The sequence below is a fragment of the Lissotriton vulgaris genome, chromosome 9 (genome assembly GCF_964263255.1).
Source record: "Lissotriton vulgaris chromosome 9, aLisVul1.2, whole genome shotgun sequence".
Taxonomy (NCBI): domain Eukaryota; kingdom Metazoa; phylum Chordata; class Amphibia; order Caudata; family Salamandridae; genus Lissotriton; species Lissotriton vulgaris.
Genome location: NC_141697.1, coordinates 835983435 through 836004020, shown reverse-complemented (window position 1 = coordinate 836004020; position 20586 = coordinate 835983435). Strand labels below are relative to the sequence as shown.

The 20586-nt window shown below is 45.2% G+C and overlaps 1 protein-coding gene and 1 pseudogene across 1 annotated transcript in view; both read right to left on the bottom strand.

Moving 5' to 3' along the window:
- The window catches only part of SCYL1 (SCY1 like pseudokinase 1), a 1168528-nt gene that overhangs the window by 899991 nt on the left and 247951 nt on the right, over positions 1-20586 (bottom strand). The window lies entirely within an intron of this gene.
- LOC147692335 (homeobox protein Hox-A9-like) lies at positions 1990-5809 on the bottom strand (annotated as a pseudogene).

Sequence of the window (20586 nt, the reverse complement as noted above, 5' to 3'; positions counted from 1 at the left end):
AGTTCATTTACTTCCCTATCCAGTTGTCTCCTCGTTAAAAATGTTGTTTTTATAGCTTTCACATCTTCAGGGTGCAGCTTTCTTGGTTGATTAAATAGCTCTGGTTGCCCGAGAGCTGAAAGCCGCCGGGAGACCTATTTTAACCAGGGAATGTCTGAAACTCTGTCTAACATCATGCAGTCCTCTAAAATAATTTGGTTTAGGTTTGGCTTATCTCTAGACCAATTTTTTTAGCCACCATATCAAGAGTGCTACAGCAATATTGTCTGTAATGTAGCCCTGCCTTAATTCCTCATGTACCACAAACGCTGGAATGCTAGAAGACGCAGCTAGGAGTTTACGTAGGTGTTTTTTTTCAACTCCTTGAACTTAATTGCATTCCTTGTGACCCACAACCACACTAGCATACATTGTCATACCGACATTTCTCATTATAGAACTTCAGCAGTGGTGGTTCGGGTTTGCTCCCTAATCTTCTAGCGAAATCCAGTGAGGCTCCAACTGCTCTTGCCAAAATGTTTTTCTTTAGGAGCACGCTGTGCCACCCAGGTGCCATTTTCATCAAATAACACACCCAGATATGGGTATGTTGGTACATTGGTTAGCACTCCTTTACATGGAAGGGTTTTTCCCTCTTTTTAGATTACCAATTGACATTATATGAGATTTGTAAAATTTTGCATGGATTCCTCAACTTTTTTTTAATTAGAAATCCCTGCAAATCTCAAACTTCGATTAAAATCACACATTTTCCTCCTTTCTGTGACAAAAAAGTTTTACATTTGCGGGGAATCCATAAAATTGCTTCCACTCAGTGTTCCCACACTTTTTCAGATAAAAGTGCACTCTAACTTGTGTGAATGGCCTGATAACCTGGACAAAAAATTAACCAAACCATGGACCATGCAAAGCCTACACTGACTTTATATGGTCACAGTGTTCATTACAGTCTTGAATCCATGATTTTAGCCAAAGTTTAATGTTAGCAGTGCATTCTAGGTAAGAACACATAGCAAGGCAAGTTTCCCCTGGTGGCTGGTGGAGACCAAACCGGACCCAAACACAACAGTTTCCCACATAGCCAAAATGGGTCAATATTTAGTAATACAACATGTGTGAACCATAAGAAGTAGAAATGACAAATTCCTGCAGATTCCAGAACTTTTCCTCACAGAAATGTGAGGAAAATATTCAACTTTAGCTAAAGTTGGAGCTTTGAGGGGCATTCTGGGTAGGAAAATATACTGGAATCCATGCAATCAACAGCACGTTGGATTTGCCTGCGCCTCTAAGTTTCTGAAATACCCTGGGTAGGTAATGATGCCAAATTGCCATATGAGCCGAGCCTAAATAGTGTAGCTATTCACAACGGCATATGAGAGGAAATAGGGATTTACGCCTTCTCTGCCATTCCACTGATTTAATTTGTGATACCAGTACTAACTGGAAATCAGCCAGTTTAGGGCTTGGCTAGACCATGGCTTCAACTGGCAATATCGCCACAACCTTAGAGACAAAGTTCATAAGAACAATGCAGTCCAACAACCAGTTTAGGGTCTACCTGCCTATCCGTTTATTTTAAAGGTCTAGAAGTACGAAGGGTGGTACCTTTTCATTAAAGGCCTCAATTTTGGAATCCAGAATTTCCAGTGGTGAAGGCAAATAGGAGAGTCACAGGTCTAACCAGAATCAACCAGGTACTGTCTTTTAGATCCCAGATGTGGCAATAAAAGTAGTATTATAAAACCAAAAGAGCCAGTATGATATTTTTAAGTCTTTGATGAGGATGGCAGGGCTCTGGCTCATCAATCTCGCTGTCAGCAATGATGAAATAGTTCCATGACCCAGATGATGCTGTTTGCAAGGGTATAACGTAGATCAGCCATCTTTCAAGAACATCTGACTTTCTTTATGGTAATATGTGCGAATAGAGGAACTAATGTAATCCAGCGACATGATACCCGTGGGGTGATAGTGTGCTTTATAAGACTACATAACATAACAACATTCATCCTGGTCAACTGCAGTATGGAAATCCTTTGGCTCCTTAAAAAAGTACTCCATAACCATCTTCCAATCAGATATTCCTTGGCCATCTCTTCTTCTCTGGATTAAGCTGACTTTCTTGACTGGCACAGTCCAGATTCTTGTGCAGAGAGGTAGGTTTTCTTTCTCTCCAGAGATCAAGGCAGCAAAAAGACTGAAGGTTTGCCAGCCCAAGGCCCAGTCTGCAGGGAGAGTAGACACCCAGCAGAAATTTCAACTCTGGTGTTGTGTACTTGCCTCCTTAGTAGGCTTGAACTACTGAAATGGGCATCGCCATTAGGAATTCTCCGAAAAAGAACTGGCAAAAAAGTCTCATGTCCCTGAAATATAATCATAAGGCCATCACCTCCTAATGCCAGAAACCGGTCCTAGGAAGCTTGAACCCGGTCCAGGGAAGGCATGGCTTGGCAGTTCGGGCTGGACTGTTTCCATGAGGCACAGGGTCAGACTGATTTGCATATGGCCATGTCTGAACTGGGGTGGCAGAATGGACTAAAAATCGGTGATGGATTAAACCCAGATCTGTTGACTGGGTGTGAGTGTTTGATTGGTTCAGATATTCCGTCCATCACCACCCCCTTTTGTACCGATGAGTTGAGGGTGCAGCAGACAACCAAACCTGAAAAGAACATACATTTTAGGTGTCAGTAGCCATAAAGAATACTGTAGTGACAGATGCACTATTCCCACTGAAGAGTGTCACTGCCCTAGAGAGACTACTTCAAATATATTGGACTGAAAATGTGCACCCACATCATTGTGGCATGCAGTGTGTTGGTTCTAGCTAATAGTGCTCACAGTTCTCACCAGTTTGGGGACTCCAGTCCACGTTTTGTTGCGAGGAGCTGGGAGCAGTTCGGCTGCGAATACAGTCAAAACGCCAGTAAAACACAGAGCCGCGCCCCCCCAAGTCAGCGGCAGTAGCTACCGGACCTTTTGAGGTGTTTAACGCGGTGGGAGCAAGTTTCTTCGCCGGATTTTGACTGGGTTGCTTTTTCCTGTTCTCGGACAGACAGACGGACAGCCCCTACGCCTGCTCCTCACCTCGCCTACCTGTTGCCATTACTGTCATTCCGGTCCTGGATCTTTGCTCCCTCACTCGATTCTCTCGCTCTCGGGTGGCAGCGGTCTGGCGGCGGACGTTGGGTGGCGGCCACTAGAGGGGGTTGGTGCCCAGGAGCTCCGGTTGGCAGGGCGTCTTGAGGTATGCGGAAATCAGCCGAAGTTGGAGCAGCAGACATTGAACAGTGCAGGAGCTGCCCAGGAGCCGTCCATCAGCCTGGGGAGCCGCTAAGCCGTGTGGGGGCCAACCAAAGCAGAGTGAGTGTTCCTGTGATTTCCCCTCCCACTGCAGCTGTATTTGCAAGAGCACAAGCATGAGTTCCCCCTGGCAGCTGTAGCATCTGCGTGGGAGAGTTTGGGTCCATACTGCCGTATTGGGGCTTACAGCAGTATTCCTGTGTGGCTAGTGGCTCGTGGTACGTGCGGCAGGAGTCACCACAGGTCCAGCCCGCTATGCTTAAAACAGTCGTCCCATGTGGATTGTGGCTCGTGTCTTGTGCGGCAGGATTCACCCCAGGTCCAGGGCTGAAGTCCTAAAAAAAGAAGTGGGGGGACTCTCCAATTTACGTGGCGTCACAGGAAGTGACATCACGGCAGGAAGTGACATCACGGCAGGAAGTGACATCACGGCAGGACGTGACATCACATGTGAGGCAGATCTATCATTTGCACATATTGCAAGATTTAACAATTGAAGCTGCTCAGTACTTAAGCCAGTGACTTAAGGTCCCTGTGTTGGGGAATTAACAGCCCAAATATGAATGAAGTTTGGCAATGTAAAACTTAAGATTACATTTTATATCTTTTAATAACAACTCTGCCCATGGCTGTCCAGGGCCTAAGGGTGACCTATATGTCATAAAAGGGAAGGTTTGGTCCTGGCAAGTAGGTGAATTACCAGGTCGAAATGGCAGTTTAAAACTGCACACACAGGCTCTGCAGTGGCAGGCCCGAGACATAGTTAAAAGGCTACATAGGTGGGTGGCACACTAGTAGCCTTTGATTTATAGGCACTGGGCACAGGTAGTGCATTTTAGTAGGGCCCTATAAGTAAACCAAATATGCCAATCATGGATGCCAATTGTCATATTTGAGATACAGAGCACATGCACTTTAGCACTGGTCAGCAGTGGTAAAGTGCTCAAGAGTCCTAAAGTCAGCAAAAACTAAGTCAAACAAGCATTTACAATGCAATGGTTTTGCCTTTTTGAAAGTTAGAGCTATTGGCATTGCTCTTGACATTATTTTTATTTATCTTTTTTTTTAACATAAATAATTGGCATTGTCATTTACAATGCCAATAGCTTAATCTCTCGCAAATGACACACATACACCCACAGAGAGCCCCCCCACACACACACAGAGCCCCCCCACACACACACACACACACCCACAGATCCCCCCCTCACACACACCCACAGAGCCCCCCTCACACACACCCCCACAGACCCCCCACACACACAGCCACACAGAGCCCCCCACACAGAGCCCCCCCCCCCACACACTGCGAGCCCCACACACTGCGAGCCATGGGCAGAGAGAGACACACACACAAGGATTAGAAGGGGAATATAAATGCACAAACCTTTCATATACACCCATTATGGACACACACATACACACAGAGTCGCCAGCACACTAGACTCTGTATTCACAAACAATAATATATTCATTCAAATACGTAAGCACACGCGCTCGCACACAACCTACACCTTACACACGCGTGGATCCTTACACGCACGTGCAGACACACACCCTCACGCCTAGGGACACAATGTGTGTAACTCGTGTTTCAATCCAGGGTCTGCATGAGTTTCTCCCGACAAGGTCATGCGTGTGGTTCAATGCATGCCTACGCCAGTGCTGAACGCCCGGTAAGGGCAGTGTGGCAACGAATCGTGACGTGGAGATGTTGCCAATACACATGTGTATTGTGGCGAGATATGAATCTACGTCGCTTTGAGTGCGACAATGTGTCACCTTTGTGTCGAGTTACATTGTCATCTAAATGTAAAGATAAATAAAGTGAGAGAGCAGGTTTGTTTTGAAAATGCCTTGCGGTGCCCCTCCAGTGTGCAGCAGCGGTAGGTGGGTGTGTGCACTTACTGGGGTCGGTGGGGGGCTTGTACCCGCTGGCCTCGCTCTCCGCAGCCGTCTCCGGGAAGGTCCCCTCTCTGCCCCCCTGCTTGTCGGCTGGGGAGGTCCCGTAGTCGGACAGTGAGAGCGTGTGGCTGTCAAAGGTGGTGCAGTCCCCGCGGCAGGCGCCTTGCAGAGGCTCGGGCTTGATGCCGCCGTAGTGCCTGGCCGAGGGCAGGCTGGGGAAGGAGAGGCCCTCTGGCACAGGCTCCAGCCAGGAGCACATGTACCTGCCGGCCTCGGGCGCCTAGGGGTGGTGATGGTGGTACACGGTGCCAGCGCCTCCTGCTGGGTGCACGGGGTTCCAGGAGCTGCCGAAGACCGGGCTCTTGGACTGGAAGCTGCAGGGGGTGAACTTGGCGTGGTCCGGCAGCCGGCCCGGGGGTGCCAGTGGGCCCAAGGCGGCGGCGGCCGCATACCTCGACTGCACCAGCTCCTCGCTGTCGTGCAGCAGGAAGGAGTCCACATAGTAATTGCTGAGCGGCCCCGAGGTCGACAGACTCTCACACGACAGACTCTCACACGTCAGAGCGGGACCTCCAGTAAAAAAAAATGGAAACTGCATATTTCATGTAACAACTTGGAGGCAGCGAGTAGTACAGTCACCTAATAAGTTGGAGGCAGTGTGCCCGCCCATTGGCCGTCACGTGACTGCGCAGCAGAACAATAACGTATAATCAGTCCGCAGTCTATTAATGGGTCAGTGTTTTCCAGCCATCATTTTTTATAGCGGCAAAGCCATATGTTTTTTTATATGCAAAAAGGGGATAGCTAGAGTTATACGGAAAAGTTTTGTTTGAATTGTGGCCAGCCGAGATTAAAAGATCACATCTAGACACGGCTACCCTTTTCCGAGCGGACAGAGGCGAAGAGGAGACCACGGGTGCAGTCGCCGGCGGGAACGGGCATTGTAGAGCAAAGCACGGGCACCAGCGGGAGGGGGGCGGGAACGGGGGCCGGAGACACGGAGAGCGGGAGGAGGGCGGGGGCGGGAACGGGGGCCGGGGACACGGAGAGCAGTAGAGGGGGTGGGAACGGCCAAAAAATAAAAGCAAGCACTCACCTGGACTTCTTCCGGGTGCCGTCAATGCCGGACCAGATTCGGGGGTGTTCCCGGCTTTCGGCTGACGTAGCGTGACATAGCCAAAAGCCAAAAATTCTCGGGAAGGCCCCGAATCTGGTCCGGCATTGACGGACAGGCCCGTCTTCCAATGGCTAGCCTCCATTTATGGAGCTAGCCAATGGAAGACGGTGGCCGTTCCTGTCTCCCCTACTATACTCATTAGGTTTTCACCTGCGCGAAAAAGCTGCGCAGAGCGCAGCTTTCGCCAGGCAAAACCTAAAACTGGAGGTTAGAAAGCAAAAAGTCAGGGTAAACTACACCAAACGATACCAGGTCTAACACTTACAACAATAGGATAATCCTTATGTGCTACACATATCATAACACATTGACTGTATTGTTCCAAGCCCTACGAGACAGATTCAAGGGCGCCATAAACAAATGACACTATTTTACCCTAAAATTGACCAAATGTGTACCCCATTGCCCGGGAGTATCAGAAAGTCACTTCACCTAGGGCACCAGAAAACCATGCATCTCTCATGCATAATGCATGCACACAATGTCACATAGGTGCAAAGATACTGAGAATTAATTGGAACAAATAGGTGCATATAAGCTATTTTGTGGAGTTGACTGCAGCCAATTGAGCCAATTCCATGTGGCCCAGTGGCTCCGCACCAAGGATCACTTGGTGTGGGAACATCGGACCCAGCTTTAACAGGTGCAGCTGTGCACCTGGTAACACCTTGGGTTAAGGTGGGGCAGGAGCTAATGGTGCAAGTTCAAACTGCCCGTAACTCCCACCTCTAGACAATGCTTCACCAAGGGAGACTACAGGTTTTCTTTGTCCAGGACACCTTACCCGACCAACAATCCCAGATCTGCACTCGCTTACCACTAATATTGACAACTTTCTCAAGTTATTCCACATCCTCAAGGTTATTTTTCTTTCCCAGGACAAAAACAGCTTGTGAAACTTTAGGAAAATTAGCCATCTAAAACTTTCATTATGAGTTGGTTAGATTTAGCTGCAGGGATACCGACCAGAAACCGATATTCTGAGAACCTGATATCTCTGCACCTACATACCACCAGTCAGTCAGTCAAAATACTTTTATTCGATTATTAGAAATCAAAAAAAGACAAATACAAATACATCACAGGGAATAAACAGCAGCAGTCCACCGAATACAAATATAGAATAAATATAAATTACACAAATTAAAGCATGATTAAAAACTCAGTATTTCATTTAAAAAGAACCGATGTGCAATTAATTCATATACTAAAAGGAATACCCCGTAACCTACGACGCTTCTTATTGATACGGACACACGCTACCAAATAACTTGCTACATGGAAAGTGACATGTGCGCTAGATAGGAGTTGCAAAAACAAGAGAGCCGGCCTCACCTGGAGAAAACCCGCCTCCCTCAGGATCGGCAACAGATATTTTTTTCCTAGTTTCGGCATAGTGATCACAAAACATCATGAAATGTTGCGTGTCCTGTATTGAAAAGTTGTCACAATCACAAGGTTTAGCCTTTTCTTGTGTGTCCCAGGTAAAAAAAAGAACCTAACATAAAATGAATTAAATTCAAACGAAATCTAGTTAAAAGAAACCGATGGTACGGTCTTGTTACCAGAATAAGATAGGGTTCAAGGCCAGGGGCAGTTATTAATGCGTAGTTTCTTCTTCCAAATGGTTTTTCCATCTCTGTTGCCTCCCGCTCAACAGTAAACAAATTTAACAGGGCAATTTTAATCTCCCTAAAATCTTCTCTTTTTATACACCCTGGAGAATGAAAGAGCTCTGGTCTGCCTAATTTCGTGAACATAACCTTAATATAGACCAGCCATGGGATCTTGTAAGCTCTATCCAGAGCAAGGCAATCCTTAAGGATCAAGTGGTTTAGGGAGATTTCCTGGTTAAGCCAGGTTTTAATCCAGCAGATTACGGAGGGGGGGAGATTTCAATAGGTCTGTAACATACCCCAGCCCCAGCTCTGAGTGAGTTGAAAAGGTGGGGGTGGACTGTGGTACGGAAAGGAGGGATCTTAAAAATGTATTCTCCACCTTCTGGATGTTATCCTGATTTGTATATCTCCAAATAGCAGAGCCATAGGTGGCTATTGCCAAGCATTTTGCTTTGTAAACTTTAAGTATAGCCTCCATTGGTCTCGCGCCCATCCGTTTGGCAAAACCCAACAGGGCCACAGACGACCTGGCTACTGCGTTGCTTTTGGACTTCTGTTGGGGACCCCAAGTTCCTTTATCATCAAAGATGACACCCAAATAGGAAAAGATAGAACCCTCTTTACTTCCTCCCCCTACAAAAGAAAGATTTACATTTCCTTTTCCTGCTAAAATCTCCCACCACCATGACCTGGGATTTTGAGGTGTTAATTTTCAGATCTAGCGATGTCATAAAATCACCAAAGGAGGCTAACAGTCTATTCAGGGCCACACCTGATCGTACTAAGAGTACTGCGTCGTCCGCGTATAGGAGGACCGGTATGTTGGTTGCTCCTACACGCGGAACGTCCACAGTTGCCTCTGCGAAGGCTGGCTCTAAGGCATTTATATATAATGTAAAGAGAAGGGGGGCCAGGATACATCCTTGCCTGACCTCCCTCCAACTTAAAGTGACTTGTGCACCTCCATGCTTGGGTGACTCTGACTGACGCTAAGAGACCACAGTGGAGGTCGGCTAAAAATCCAACTAAAGGGGGATCAATGCCTAATCCCAAAAGGACCTTCCACAATTTTGACCTGTTGACTAGGTCAAAAGCTGAGGAGAGGTCCATAAAGGCCATATATAGAGACCCCTCCTTAGCGATTGTATATTTGCTGAATAAGAGTTGGAGATTCAACACTGATCCAAGGTGCTCCTCCTAGCCCTAAAGCTGTACTGAGCGTTAGACATGATCCCACTGTCCTCAAGCCAGTCTGCCAGCCTACCTAGTATGACTCTGCCTAAGATTTTGACGGCAGAGTCAATTAGGGAGATGGGCCTATAGCAGGCAGGGTCTCCCCGTTGTCCCTTTTTGAAGATTGGTATTATAATAGACTTAGCCCAGGACTCAGGTAAATTATTTACTCTTATGACATTGAAGACATTTGTGAGGATCTTGGCCCAGAATTTCGGGGCACTCTTATACAGGTCCGCAGGGACCCAGTCTGGTCCAGGGGCCTTGTTTTTTTGTGTTTCATTAATTGCTTTTTCAACATCTGCCTCCCCAAAAGCCATTATAGGCCCTAATTGACGGGAAACTTGGGCCACTTGAGAGGGCTCATGGCTCGGCTGGGAAAAAATACTTCCAAAATGGGTGAGCCATAGCTCATCTGGGATGGTGGATGTACCATGTTACAACGCATACTATTACAACTACCTACCGTTACAACGCGACCATTACAACGCATACCATTACAACGCATAGCGCTTTGAGGTGCTGGATAGTGGTAAGTATAATTTACTATTCTAACTCCAGTCCCCGTGGACCCTAGGGAAGGTGTTGGATAGTAAATTATACTTATTCCCTATCCTAGAGCGCCCCCCAGCGCAATGCGTTGTAATGGTATGCGTTGTAAAAGTCGCGTTGTAATGGTAGTGCAGAGTAAAAGATGCGTTGTAACGGGTGTATACCGGGATGGTACATTCCAGTATATGATTCTCTACCCCAGAGAAAAAAGGCTGGTTGATAATGGCCCAGAATTTAGCGCTATCCGGCAAGGCCTCTTCTGATAGCAAGTCAGACCAGGCTTCACTATTAATCTGGGGTTTGCGAGCATGAATAGCTTGTTTATATATTTTCCTTAATATTGCTATTTGTGTTCTATTTCTGGGCGATTCTTTCAGTGCTTTATAAAGGGCGGAGTGTGCTTTAGAACAGTTATGATCAAACCATTTTTTACCTCTTTGACTGCAAGATAAATTTTTAGCCCTCAAGTCATTATTTACTTGTTGGCATATTACATTAAATGCCTCAACTGTCTTGGTGTTAGGGGCTAAGTGGTCCAGACAAATTCCCACCTCCAATTCGACCTTGCCCAGAACATCATGCAAGAAGTTTTCTGGGATCAAATTAGCTCATTTCAGTCTTCTGCCCTGATCTTTAGGCAGCAAATCCGTAACAGTTAGAACATGCGCATCTTTAAAACGCAAAAGCTCCCGAGACCACCTCTAGTGTCACAGGGTTGTGATCGCTAAAAACTGAGCCTACTACTTAATAATTTAAAACATTTGACAAAACTAAGGATGACAAAAAAATGTAGTCGATGACTGTTCCTGTGGGACTACCCTTAAATGTTATTGACCTTGGTCCTCCAACACCGCAGCCTGATTCATAGAGATTCAGGAAGGCTAAAAGGTTCTCCAAAGCTTCCCCTTGCTTCGTGTGTTGGAAGTGCGTTGGAAGCAAGTGTTGGGGGCCCCTCGCTATCTTCCAAAATGCACTCTAGGCTACAGGGATGAATAATAAAGTCGCCCATGAGGAAAACCTCAGAGGTGTTCTGTTTGCTTCTATAGTCTTCAAGGAATTCCTCAAGGGACACTAGGTGTTCATATAGACTGACACTATCGGGGGAATTATATAAATTAATAAATAACACAGTAGGAAATTTAGTGACAGACAATTCTACAATTAGACAATTTTGGGAACCTGAATCAAGCTGCTTTAACAATCCATTCATATTCAGTGAAACTAAAAGAGCCAAACCTTCCTTTGCTCTGCCTGTCAATCCTGGGGTAGCCGGAATACTGAAATGAGCATAGCCATCCAAAATGAGGCTGTTTGTTGTGTCCCAAGTTTCTTGGAGCGCTACAATATCATACCGTTTGACAAAACCCAACCAGTTCTCGTCCTGCAGTTTAGATCTAATTCCGGCGATGTTCCAACTAAGGATTCTGCAGATGTTGTCTTTGGGAGGGTTGGGGACAATCACCTCCAGTGTGTTACTCCGGTTGTCTAGTCAGTCGGTGTCAGCGGGTCGAGAGCTGTCCTGTAGGTTGCCCTGTAACGGACTTTCCCTCTCCTCAACAGAACTGGGCTGGCCCCTTTAACAACTGCTTGAGCTACGATGAGGCCAGCTCCGCCCCTGTGACACAGCGTCACGTGCACCTATCGGGACCGGCCTCGTCAGAAAGAAAGGCGGACGTGGAAGACGCCAGTCTGTTCGTGTCCAGGGACTGCATGGCGACGGACGAAGGAAGGAGCCCCGCGGAAAAGGACCCGGAGGACGAGACAAGAGGAAGCGGTATCCAGGTCAAGTTCCCGGGAGCTGAAGAGGTCTCGCCGAGTGAAGGTCCGGAGGTCGGGAGGAGCCACGGCAAGACGGAGAAGGAGGACGCAGTCCCAGAGCAGGGAGAACCGGAGCGAAAGGACGACCAGGAGAAGCCAGGAGGCCACCGGTATCGCGCAGGAGGACGCGTGGCTAAGCCAGGTGCGTGAACGTTTGCGTGCCTTGCTGTGGTTCAAGCGGGGAGGTACCGGGTAGGAGGGAGGCGAGGTCTCGGTTGTAGCCTTCTCTACTAAACTGCACTTTCGGGCTAAATGTTACCTTGGTGGTGGTAGCTGTGAGACTCACGAACGTACTCCCTCACAACCCCTTCCCATATCAGTTGATTCTAGGTGCTGTGCACTAACAGCCACGTTTGTTTCTTTTGTTTTACGGTGGGTGAGCTGGAAGGAGTACCCCAGAAGATCAAGGAGGAGCTGCATTGGGAAGAACGAAGCCCCCTGGGATATTCACTGGGTTTCTTTTTTTCAACGACTTACCTGCTCTGTTGTGAATAAACAACATTGACCCTAACATTTAGTCTTGGCTTCGTCCCTCCTTGTACCCAAAGTTTACAGTCGGTCTCCTCCAATGAGATCAGAGGGGAAAAGCGATTAGACAAATTTAAGCCCCCACTCTGAGTTCGCTACTTCCTGCCCCTGCCAGACACCATGTTGTAAAGGGGGATGTGGAGAGGGGTTAGGATCCAAAGTATGGTACCCGGGGAATTCACCACGGCCCCGGGTAAGATGTACTTTCTTTACTGAGGTCCATCGGGCTGGGGGGCCAATAATGTTTACCTGGTTGTTTCGCGGGGGATAGAAATAACCCAGAGGTACAGGTCTAATGCCGGTATTTTTTAGGTCAGACCCATCCCAAAACAATCTATCAGCTAAGTTCTTCTTGCTGAAATTTGATACAGTCCCCTGCCAAAGCTTTGGGATGCTGACCTACCCAGCCCACCCTTCAAACCATATTAATGAATGGTGATATGTAATCTCCCCACTCGAATACTGCATACACCATTTCCTGGTTTTGCCTAATAAGTCCTCAGTGGTCTCACTGCAATTAATTTCTAACGGGGGAACCCCTGTCAGCACTGCCACAAAAGGGGCAGCATCTGGTGGAAGATTCAACTTAAAACCACTAGGCGAAGGTACTATTTTCCTAGTGTTAGCCTGTAATACTTGATTCTTATTGGTATTCATAGTAGTGGCAACCAGGCTAGAATGTGTTGTAACCTTCCCCGTATTCTTCTCCAATATCCCCAAGTTAGCAGCTAATGAGGGTTGGATCTGAGGTACAATAATTCGAGGGGGAGCGGGACATGCATTGGACTCCGCAATTTCCATGCTCTGTCGACCACAACTATCATCAGTGTTATAGTGTGGCACGGTATGTTGGTTTTGGCTACGATAGTCTTTTATGAACGAGTCAATTATCTCGCACCTTTTAAGTAATCCTTCCACACGTGTGTTCAAAGAGTCAACAATGTCTTTGGCAATGCCCACTAACAAAAGTTTTATGCGTGTATTAAACAACTCTTCCATCTTGTCCCCAAAAATATTTACGATGGCATTATCTGGCTCTTTATTGGAGTGTTTAACCTTGCGTACACATTTCTTGGTGTTACGCCTGATCTGAATCTGTAGTCTGCTTGGGCCTGGTACCTCTTCAGGCAATGGGTGAGGAGTAGAAGACACAGTGTCCAAAGTCTCTGCTACCTTGAAAGTCTCAGTGGATACAGACTGTGGCACTGCATCTATGGATGCTGGGTGAGGGTCGGGTATAGGTTTTCAATCCTACAATTGCCCCTTCTGTGCCCAGCTTTTCCAACCCCAACTCTTTCTCAGCGTTGGCAATTTCTTGATTGATGGCCCCCACTGCTGACGTATGAGATGATTGACTCTGATTTACGTGGTACTTTAGCATCTTTACCCCCATGGCCCTCATTGCCCAACTGTTTGCGCTTACCCATTGTAACTTCTTAGTGAGGTGGCCCAGCCCGGCCTCCTCTGGCCGCAGATGGCCCCGCCCTTGTCCCGGGCTTCTCCCTGCTGCTCCCGCGCGCGAGAGGAGTTCCCTCCTGTTAAGGCGCCTCCGGGCGTGTGGATGACCTCACGATCGCGCCTGCAGCCTGGGGCAGCTGGGTAATGTGGTTCTAAACCAGCAGCGGCGCGGTGCTGAGCGCGGGCAGGCAAGCAGGGTCCCGGGTCCCCAAGGTGTAGCTGGCGGTGTAGCTGGAGGTGAAAAAGCAGTTTCCCTCACGGCGCGCTGGTGCGAACAGCTGTGGCCCCCACCACCTCATCTTCAGTTGGCTCACTTCACAGGTAGCTTAAACTCTAGCACTAAGATGTATTGAAAATTTTGAAGAAGGCATGAAGTGATTCCATAAAGAGCTAGTGCAATAGGATATAATACACTTCTATTAAGGCCTACAGAATATTCATCAAGTGTGTGAAGGAGTACTAGTCCGCTAAGCTCAGGCCCATAATCCTATAGAAAAACTTTCTAAAATATAAGCAAAAATACTTAAAACAACTTGCCACATTAAAATAATTTTGAGCAGGGGCTCATATCAACGTAATATTAGATTACCAGTCTAACAGAGGGCAGAAAGGCACAAAAAAACAAGGGAAAAACGAGTTAACAGAGGGCAGGAAGGCACAAAAAACAAGGGAAAAACGATTCTAACAGAGGGCAGAAAGGCACAAAAACAAGGGAAAAACGAGTCTAACGGAGGGCAGAAAGGCACGAAAAAAAGGGAAAACAAGTCTAACAGAGGGCAGAAAGGCACAAAAACAAGGGAAAACGAGGAGAACAGAGGGCAAAAAGGCAGGAAAAAAGGGGAAAACGAGTGGAACAGAGGGCACAAAGGCACGAGAAAAAAGGGAAAACGAGGGGAACAGAGGGCAGAAAGGCACGAGAAAAAAGGGAAAACGAGGGGAACAGAGGGCAGAAAGGCACGAAAAAAAAGGAAAAACGAGTCTAACAGAGGGCAGAAAGGCACAAAAACAAGGGAAAACGAGGGGAACAGAGGGCAGAAAGGCACGAAAAAAAGGGAAAACAAGCCTACCAAAGGGCCGAAAGGCACAAAAAACGAGTCGAACAGAGGGCAGAAAGACACAAAAAAAAAAAAACGAGTAGAGCCATTAAACTTGCTTACACTTACCTTAAAAGTGAATAAAGGGCATGGCGCACGAGAGCAGGACTGCTGAGGTGCAGAAACACCCATCCAGTGACGTCTGCTATGACCACTGATTGGTCGCAGACATCTCTGTTCCACTGGTAGGTCAGAGTCCCCCCGGCAAGGTTAAGAAGGGGTGGGGCGGGTTGCATGAGCTGCGATAGGCGTGGTCGTGGTGAGCAGTCCGAGGCTTCACCCGGAAATGTCTACTTTGGTCGGTGCGCGCTGCATTGCATGCGGAAGGAGCAGGCCAGCGCAGGGTGGACGGCGTTTTAAAAAGTATGCAGGGGGGACGGCGTCCCCCCTGGAAAATAAGGGGGGGGACGCCGTATACCCGCGTGGTACCCCGACTCGAGCCCTGCCCTGGTCATCCCAGGTGGGAGGCGCCAATCAGCTGCTAAAAAAAGCTGTGAGCCGCGGAGGCAACAAGCTGATTATTGAAAGGAACCCTGCTTGTTAAACTGGAATAACTTGAATAGCAGCTGTTCTTGTGAGCTGTTCTTGCCAGAGCCAAAGCAGGGAACGAATCAATCATGTGCCCCCTGCACAGCCAGTCAGGTGGACTGTATGTTAAAAGTTCTGGCAGGTTGACAGGTTGGTAAGTTGATTCAGTGAAATCATTTTGGGGGGGTGCAGTTTTCCATCTGGGGTTTGAGCGAGCAATCAAGGATTAGGAGATCAGGAAACACTCGACAAACCCACAGAGAAAACCAAAAGAGAGAGTGTCAAAAACAGACTTAAATACAGCCCGAAACATTAAGAGAAGGAAAGAAAATTCTTTATTACAAAACGAAAAGTTGGTTTCGGTTCTAACACCAATAAGTGCATTCTTTAATTTTGGAGGAAAAAACGAGACCCAGAGATTCCATTTTCTAAAGGACCAAATGGCCGCAATCTATGCCACAGCTGGGACTCAAGGATTGCAGAGTCCAATTACACCAAAAAAACAGGACAAAAGAGGCCTCCAGTCGCCAGGATGCTTAAGTACCAACACTAAACTAATACAATCTAGTTATGTAAGAGAAAGATCCCCCCTTATAAGGATGGCAAGCCATGAATCAAATAAAAATGAGGTAGACAAACAAGGCAAATCAAGAAGCCAATTGTGAGGCGGCCAGAGTTGATGTTCCCCCAAACAAAGGGTTGATAATTACTACAGCGCATGTGTATCTGCCTAAGGCCTTGCCTAAGGACATGCTTGATCTAAATAAAGAAGGGAAACATGGAGAATATCTAAATGAAAAAGGAGTCCCCAGTGCAGTTAGAGTAAAAAAAAAAAAAAAAGTACAAACTGAGGATTGGATCAGTTTTTTCTCCATATCAGACGATGCGGACCTCATTCAAGCACTGGACTTGAATACACAATCAAATGAGGATTCACATATTCAAGATCTAGGAAAGAGGCCAGCCATAGGTATACCTCCGGACCAGCATATTGGGGAGGAAGGAGGGGCAGCCTCCACCCCAATTAAACATCCAGCGTGCACGGACCAGCAGGAGGGGAAAAATATTACGCTAAACATGTTCTACGTGTATCATCCCGGTCACCCCCAAATACAATCTTGTCAGTGAGTGGAATTGACCTAATTTCAGAGCTCATGTTGAAATCCTCCCACTCAACAAAATGGAGTGATACTCTATTAAGATCTTTACAGCGAGCTATAGATGTATTACATTTTCAATCAGATAAACCTGATGTTCAGATTGATTTAATGAACTTTACCGCAACATATATCACAGGGATCAACAACAAACTGGACACATTATCTGTAGTGATCACTGAGGACAATCATAGTAAGGCTCCTGGCAGTGGACATCTATCAAACTCAATTTGTGGCTGTAGCTAGATAATAGATAAATTGGCATCCCTGCGAGAAATATTAACAGAGATCTTACATGTCATCAAGCCATTAGAAAATAAGGTTGACAAGGTACACCATGTCATGACCGAAAGAAGAGATGAGATGAACAACAAAGAAGGTGCTGAAGTAATAATACATTGCCCTCAACATGATGACAGCGTAACAAAAAAACAAAATCAAGGACTCAACTCGATAAGGGGAAGAACAAACCGTCCATGAAATCACTTCTACACTTAGACTATCAAACGTGGATTAACAAAAATACAACGAAAAAGAGCTTGTAAGGCCAGGTGTAATGTGAATAAGCAAAGTGGTCTAGAAAAAAAGCAAGTTAATCCAATATTTTCACAATTGTACAGTCATAAAACTAACCAACATGTGGATCTACGGTTCATTTGCAAGATCCAGTTGTGAGTTTTGATAATTCCTTGCAATGTGATACATCATTATGTATAAAAAAAAGCAATGTAAACTTAAATGAAGGTGTCAAGCAATCAAAATGTGACAGTGTATAGCAACCATAAAAAAGCAGGACTTTCCAGTCATTTCAAAGATTCCTGTTAGAGACGACACTTTGGTACATTAACAAGAAAAAAATCAAAGATCAGCCAAAAGAAGGATACAAACAAAAAATTGGTAACAAGGATATTATTATCCTGAAAACACGGTTTGGTGACCAAGAAGTAACCAACAGACAAGAAGGTGAAAATGGAATCTCAGTAAATTCACAAATTATATCTTTAAATGGGGAAGGAAATTCAATCGAACACAGCATGGTAAGCTTCAAAGATAGAGTACAGGAATATCCAACTAAAACTAAATCAGGACAGGCCGTCTTTATTAATGACAGAAAAATCCCAGGGTATTTTAAGTGAAAGTATAGAAAATAAAAATTGGAACAAACTAAAAATTTCGTTAGATAAACAGGGACGGGTCTGCGAGTTTCCAAAAGTCACATCTCACCCACAAGATCTCAATCACAGAAGTATGTCAAGAAACTGATAAACCTCTAAGTGCAACACCAAGCAGCAGACAAGTAAATGTATTACATCAAAAAAGGAAGACTCTTGACAACATAGTGCAAAGCGGAAACAAAGTCTATAACACACAGATAGAACAGAGGAGTTCCTCACAAATAGGGATTCGAAAAAAGGTGAACCTCAAAAGTCATTGAATCAACTGATCTTTGAGCCAGAATATCAAACTAAGGGCAGAATGGATTCTTTAAACCGGGGAAATCTAATGAGATTGTTTAAGGAGATAGAAAGACTGCGAAATATCACAACAGAAGAACTCTTGGCAGTTGAGTTCTTGCAAATTGAAAAAATATCAGGAAAAGAGGTTACTCTTACAACTTGGTCCTCAAAGGAATTAAGAGCTTTGATTTTCTCAGAAAGAACAAATGTTGATGCCTGGGGAATTTCTCTTATCCAACAAACCCAAAATATCCGCACCCACTTTTATCGGATATACATCTGGAAAGGAGCTTCATCCAACAACTTGTTTAAGGGGGCTAGAAGCACTACTCCCGAAAACACATCTGGCAAATAAGACACTGGAGAAAATAAATCAAAACCTAGCTCGAATAACCAAAGTGATAGAAGAAGTTCACGATTGGTCGTGTCGTGGGTGCCCCGCTTCTTGAGCCAAACGATCCTGATGAATCCAACTATCCCAACAGGTTAAAACCATCAGTGATACACTCAGGCACGCCTAAGGAAGATAAAATAAGAATCTGTTCATGGAACATCCACGGGTTCAAGAAAATGGGGCAAGACCCAGAGACGCAAGCCTTTCTACAAAGCTTTGACATCATATTGTTACAGGAAACCTGGAATCTGACTTCTAAACCCATTAGTGGATATGAGAAATTTCATGTTTCGGCAGAACAATTTTATAAATATGGGCATCCCAGGGGTGGGTTGTCTACCTATGTAACAGAAAAATTTGTCTTGCATACGGAAGACTTTGACACCTGTGAAAACTGGATACAGGTTGTGAAATTGGAAAGTAACAACCTAGTAAATAAAATGCCCTGGTAGCTTCTGATTTTAAACATATATATCAACCCCAACAAAAAGTTGAAAAAGGAAAAAAGGTTTTGCAGAAAAGCCATCGAAATTGTGAGATGATAATCACAGGTGATTTAAATTCGAACTTAATAGGGAGCAAGATAAATAAGAGAATGCATCAGAAGGAGCTGGCGGGTAACAAACTGAAAAACGATCTGGACACTTTGGGATTACACATACTAAACGGTAAAATAAAGGGAGATCAACCAGCAAGGATCACCTTTCTAAGTGGGAAGAAACACTCAACCATTGACTATACCATGGTCAGTAATGAACTATACATTACAGTTGACTAGTTTTATATAGAATCCTGCCCGAAAAGTGACCATTTGCCGCAAGTTTTGACCATCAACGCAAACTGTCCCAGAAAGAGAAAATAACTATTGACAGAAATCCCAGTAATATACAATCTTAAGAAAGTAAAATGGTGCGGTACGAATGTCTCACAAATAATGGCTGCTGTGCATAAATACATAATCGATGGCGGGTCACAGTGTACCAAGTCACCAGAAGATAGTTGGGAACAATTGGGAAAGTTTCTTCTAAATACATTTCCGGTTCTCCCGGGACGTCATGCTTCACAGAGTACAACATATCAAATATGGTTCAATATACAGCTGCCTAACCTAAAAAGGGAAATCACCAGGGAATCGAGAAAAGCAGTTTCAGCAGTAAGATCTGGAAATCCAGTAACAAACAACAATATTAGAGATATGAGGAAGAATTATAGGGAAAGGTGTAGAGTGGCAAAAAAGGAACGTATAGAAAAACTCTGGGAAGAATTACCCTGGGCCAGCAAATTGCCTAATAGTAGTGAATTTTGGTGCATAATAAATAAGTTAACTAAGGGAACAGGAATGTGCCAAAAGGCAGAAATAAGTGAGAAGATATGGGAGCAACATATCCAAAATGTATACAATATTATGAACCACGAAATGATAATGAATTTGGAACCTGGTCTGGATATTCTGGAGGAGGACAAGCATACAAAATGTGACATTAGCCCCATTTCCTGGAAAATAGCGCAACCTGAAGAAATCATAGTTCAACACGACCAAGTTCAAATCGAAGACAAGTCACAGGAACTAAATCATAATGGCTCATTCATCTTAATTAACAACAACCAACTAAAAGAATTAATAAAAAAAATTGAACGGAGAGAGAGCGGCAGGGCCTAATGGGCTTCCGAAAGCAATCTTTAAACATGATGCGGAATTTTGGGCAAATTTTCTTACACCATTCTTCAATTACTTGTATTCTCAAAACAAGATCAATAATTCTTGGAGGGAGCATATTTCACATACTATATAAAAATGGTAATCGCAAGGAGCCCGGAAATTAAAAGCTTATAGCCCTGACGGATGTTGATGCAAAACTATATGCTTCCTGTTTATTATTACACCTACAGGAATGGATGGAAGTATCAAACCGGTTTTAGACAAGGTATTGGTACTAGCACAAACCTGGCAGCAATAGCACTCCTTACGGAAAAAGACATTTTAAAGAAATCCTGTCTATTTGTATTTTATATTGATTTAAAATCGGCTTTTGATAGAGTCCCACGTGAACGACTATGGACAAAATTGAAAGGATGGGGTGTACCACAAGAACTAATTAACTACATAGTAGCCCTCCATTACGAAACCTGGGACCGGGTAAAGCTGGGAGATGGTATCATAGCATCACCTAAGATCAATATAAAAAATAGCCTGAAACAGAATGGGTTTTGGCCCCAAGCCTTTTTAACTTGTACCTTGCTGATTTGCACACCTATTTGTAAAAAGTAAACTGCCATCCTTCGAAATTGGCAGAGGACCATATTCAGTATCTGCAATGTGCAGATGACATAGTGGTCCTTAGCCAAAACCCAATTGGCTT